This window comes from Peromyscus californicus, unplaced genomic scaffold (genome assembly GCF_007827085.1).
Source record: "Peromyscus californicus insignis strain IS unplaced genomic scaffold, ASM782708v3 Scaffold_14__1_contigs__length_90479793_seg_2, whole genome shotgun sequence".
Lineage (NCBI taxonomy): Eukaryota > Metazoa > Chordata > Mammalia > Rodentia > Cricetidae > Peromyscus > Peromyscus californicus.
Genome location: NW_026294436.1, coordinates 32,118,998 through 32,124,236, shown reverse-complemented (window position 1 = coordinate 32,124,236; position 5,239 = coordinate 32,118,998). Strand labels below are relative to the sequence as shown.

Sequence of the window (5,239 nt, the reverse complement as noted above, 5' to 3'; positions counted from 1 at the left end):
CCAAATATGTTATTTTAACATACATTCTACAGCATACTTGCTACATACTGTACATCTACAGCCTTTTATTATAGTTAGTTTATTAAGTACAACTAAATTACATGATATACTGCCAGATTACAAATGTCTAGCATCTGAGTGATGCCTATTAGAACTATCAATTTTATTTCCAACTCTTTCTTATGAATGGAAGAAAGGCAATTAAATGGAGCAAAGCTAAATGAGGCCATGACTCTACATTACAAAATTATTAAATGATAGAAATAATTTTTATGAAATATATGAAACTTGTTTTGATATTCTGGGATGCACCTGCCCTTTGATACTGGAAGTCTTAACAAGTATAAATGGTTAATGGGGCTAAGAAAGGTGGAAGAGTAAAGAAGAAGCTGGATAAAAACAAAATGTTTTGGGAAAATGAATTAATATAATAAGCATTTGTTATTGAAGTGGCCCAGCCAATTTTTGTAGACTTAGATGGCAAGTGTTTTGGAAGGCAGGTGTCAGTTGTGGATTAATAAACTGCCAAGGAGATTTTGAATACTTGGAGGCAGATGAATGAAAACTTACATAATTTACTTACAGAGCAAGACTGTCAAATTTAACTTTTATTTTCCCTCTACCTATAATATGATATAGAGTTGGTAGGATATAAATATTATAAAGTTACAAGAAAAGAAAAGTTAAAAATATTACTGTGAGGATCAATGAGAAATGAAGCTCTCATAAATGACATGCTTCCTTTTTGAAACTCAGTAGAGCATTGCTGGCCTACATTGCTTCAAACTCTTTTAAAACAGATAAAATCTGATGTTCTTCAGGTGAGCTGTAATAATCACTTGTATTTCAATTGTTACGAGTAAAATAAGGGCAATTTTGATAACCTGGGTTACTCTAGAAATTGAATGAAATAGTATTTGCATTGCTCATCAAAGCAGGAAGACTCCAGCGTCGGTTCCTTCTTCCTCTGAGACAAATGCATAATGAAATTCCACAGATATTGTGAACAGGGTCTTCATCATAAGATCACTCTTTAAGAATAGTAAACACACAGGAACAAACACATACTGGCTGAGTTACATTTAGTTCTCTATTCATTTACTGTTATTCTTCACATTTATTGCTTCTCATTACCTTATAACTGTTACACAAAGGGAAAATACATTTCCTTTGCCCTAGTTCCATTTTTAGTTTGTAACCTCTTCGTAATACAAATGAGAACTCGCAAACTCAAAGGCAGACACATAATTGACTTTCTCATTTAGTCACATATTGTTCTTTCCTCATCTTTATTTTCCTCATTATAGTTCACTTTGCCTTTCACCTTATTAATAGTAATTTTGCTACTAGATTATGCCCAGGATCTCTCCCTGGACTCTCTCTCTCTCTCTCTCTCTCTCTCTCTCTCTCACACACACACACACACATACACACACACACACACAGAGAGAGAGAGAGAGAGAGAGAGAGAGAGAGAGAGAGAGAGAGAGAGAGAGGCACACACATGCACACACGCAGCAATGAAGCATCAAAAAAGCCAAGTTAACTTCTTTTTTTGCATGAGTAATTTGATAAAAAAAATGACTACAAAGAAGTCAGCAATTATTCTTTAATGAAAAAGAAACATCATTGATATTTCTTTCATTTTTTATTGACAAATATAAAAATCAACTGAAATCCCAGAAGCAAAAGTAATCAATCAGAAAATATTATTTTTACATTCCAAGGCAGTTTACAATCTATTATACATATGCAAAAATATATTTATTCTTCCTTTCCCTGTTAGACTTTTATTGTTTGAGAATTTTCATTGTTTTCCTCATCTGTCTTTGCTAATTGTGATGCCTTTTTTGTTTTGAACTTATCATAAAAAACAAAAAGTAAATATTGCTATTTCTTGAAAAGATGTGCAAGAATCTTAATCCTTGATTCTACAACTGGTGCATAGCAAAACTGATGATACACTCCTGGCTTTTGGACCTTTATTTGCATTGCCATTCCTATTTATGGAATAAGAAAAACATTGCATGTTGTACCTTGATCACCACTCCTCTTTCAGCAAGATAGAACCTAACCAAATGCTATGTAGACACTGGTATGCGTATAAACACATGGCTCATAATTGATTATAAAAGGAAACCTGCAAAACAAGATAAAATAATCATCAATAATCATCAATCTCAAACTTTTTTTCATTTTCTATAATACACCTTTGGTAGTTTAAATGATAATGGCCTTCTAGGCTCATATATTTGAATGCTGTTCAAATAACAGCAGATAACTGTTACCTAGTTACCCCAGTTGATGTAACTCTTTGGAAAGGATTGGGAGATGTGACCTCATTAGAGTAGATATATCACTGAAGGCAGAATTTGAGGTTTCAAAAGCCCACAACATTCCCAGTTAGCTCTATTTACCTAGTGGTTTCATATCAGATATGAGCTCTAAGATACTGCTCTAAGCACATTACTTCCTGCTTACTATCCTGTTCCCTGCCATGATAGTCATGGACTCTATCCCTCTGAAACTGTAAGTCTCCAATAAACTCTTTCTTCTATAAGTTGCTTTGTTCACTGGTGTTTTATCACAGCAATAGAAAAGTAATCAAGGCCAAGCGGTGGTGGTGCATGACTTTAATCCCATCACTAGGGAGGCAGACGCAGGCGGTTCTCTGTGAGTTCGAGGCCAACCCGGGCTACAGAGTGAGTTCCAGGAAAAGCGCAAAGCTACACAGAGAAACCCTGTCTCAAATAAACAAACAAACAACAAAAACTACAAAAAAAAGAAGAAAAAGAAAAGTAATCAAGACAATATTCAATCTCAAAATGTTTGTCTTAGAGTGTGTTATCATTATATGCTATAATGGGCTATGAATCATACTATTACAAGTGTCCTAATTATGGAGCTGAAGAGATGGCTCAGTGGTTAAGAGTGCATACTGTTCCAGAGAAATTAATTCTCTTTCCCAGCATCCATGTCAGAAGGCTCATGATCACAGGTAACTGCTACTCTAGGGGATCAGGTACCCTCTCTTGGTATCCAAAGGCACTTGAATACCTGTGCCAGAGACAAACATATACATGGTTTTAAAAATTAGATAAATGGGAGACTCCACCACCATCACAAGCACAGCTGTGGCAGAACTGCGAGATCAGCTGCTGGACTCCCCTCCCCCATGGTGAAATTTATTTATTTATTTGTTTGTTTGTTTGGAAAGATTTATCTTTCTAGTCTTCTCTGTTCTGGAACTGCATCTGTAGAGCAGGCTGGCCTCAAACTCACAGGGATCTGTCTGCCTCTGCCTCCAAGTGTGAGGATTAAAAGCATTGCCCCCATGGACCCTTTTCCTTCTACTGGGTTGCCATGTCCATCTTGTGATGTAAGGGTTTGCCCAATCTTAATGTATGTGGTTAGGCCATGTCCTGTGGATATCCCAGGAAGGCTTGCTCTGTCTTTTGAGGGGTGGAGAGAGGAAACAGAGGAGGATGATCTGGGGGAAGAGGGAAGGTGGGGAAAGAGAATGGGAGGAATGGAGGGAGGGGGCAACTTCAGTCAGGATGCAATGTATGACAGAAGAATAAAAGTTTTTTAAAAAAATTCAAACAAATTAAAAAAGAAAGAAAGAAAAGAACCATGGTGGTTTACTATCAAGTTCTGGGAGTGCACAGTCCTGCTGGACCCGAGGATATTAAAAAGGCAACTGCAAAACAAGCATTTAAATGGCACCCACACGAGCACGCTGGAAATAAAGAAGCAGAGCAGAAATTCTGAGGCATACTAGATGTTATCAGATGCTAAAAGTGGGTTATCTATGACAAATACAGGGGAAAAAAGGATTACGTGGTGGTGGAAGAGGAGCTGGAGTCATTTTGACAGGCCCTTTGAGTTTGGTGCCACATTGCAGAAAACAGATGATGTGTTCAGGGAATTTTTATTAGTGTAAGGGACCCATTTTCTGTCCTCTTCTTTGAAGCCCCATTTGATGACTTGTTTGTGAACTAAAGGGGTCCCTAAGGAACTGGAAGCCAAGATGCAAGCTAGTTTTCCTCTGCCTCCAGTGGATTCCCTTCCTTTCTGAAGGTGGGTTTCCCGCTTGCTTTGGGTACCAGGTTCACTCCCTTCCAGTCACTAGGGGATCTCATGTCACTCTCTTCATCATCACTGGGCAGCAGTGGAATGGCCAACTTCCAATCAAAGTCAACTTCTACTAAGAGAGCTATGGCCAAAAACATACTAATTACAAAGAGAACTGTGGAGAATGGCCAAGAAGGAGCAGAACTTAAAGAAGATGGATAAAAGTCCATTATGATACAAAGTTTTAAAAAAAGGAGCAGAAACATTAAATCATGACAAGCACTATTTGAGAAATAACTGAAACATCTTTTTTTGAGGACTTCAAACAAGACTTTCTGTATAACAGTATCTAATCCTAAATATTTATACACAGCTCATTGGACTCCCTATTTGTCAGAGACTTTTGATTTTGTTGATAAGCCCTCAAATTAGAATCATTTTTTTCTTTGAATTTTACCCTATTCTTGTAATCTTTGTGTGCACTTTGCTTTTTACACAACAAAACAAATGGTAATCTGAGGTGAGCCCTGTGACTATTTTTTTTAATGAGGTGCTTTTTTTTTTTTTTTTTTTTTTTTTTTTTTTTAACATCCTGGCCAGTTTCTCCTCTTTCCATTCCTTCAAGTCCTCCCATCCCCCTTCTGATCCCATACCCCAACACACTCTTTCTCCATTTTTGTTCAGGAAAGGGCAGGTCTGCCATGGGTATCAATGTGGTGGTATTGTATTACCCAAAATATTGTGTACCCTAATAAACTTATCTGGGGTCAGAGAACAGAAAAGCCACTAGATACTTAGGATAGGCAGTGGTAGCACACGCCTTTAATCCTAGCATTCCAGAGGCAGAAATCCATCTGTTCAAGGATACAGCCAAGCATGGTGACTCATGCCTTTAATCCCAGAAAACAAGCCTTTAATCCAGGGAGTGATGGTAGAAAGCAGAAAGGTATATAAGGCTTGAGGACCAGAAACTAGAAGCATTTGGCTGGTTAAGCTTTCAGGCTTCTAGCAGCAGTTCAGCTGAGACTCATTCTGGATGAGGACTCAGAAGCTTCCAATCTGAGGAAACAAGACCAGCTGAGAAGTTGGCCAGGTGAGGTTAGCTTTGGCTTGTTCTGTCTTTCTGATCTTCTGTGTTCACCCCAGTAACTGGCCTCAGGTTTGA

General features: G+C 37.8%; 1 pseudogene; it reads left to right on the top strand.

Moving 5' to 3' along the window:
• The first annotated feature begins 3,633 nt into the window (after nucleotides 1–3,633).
• Nucleotides 3,634–4,296, top strand: LOC128109411 (dnaJ homolog subfamily B member 6-like; annotated as a pseudogene).
• The last annotated feature ends 943 nt before the right edge of the window (nucleotides 4,297–5,239 follow it).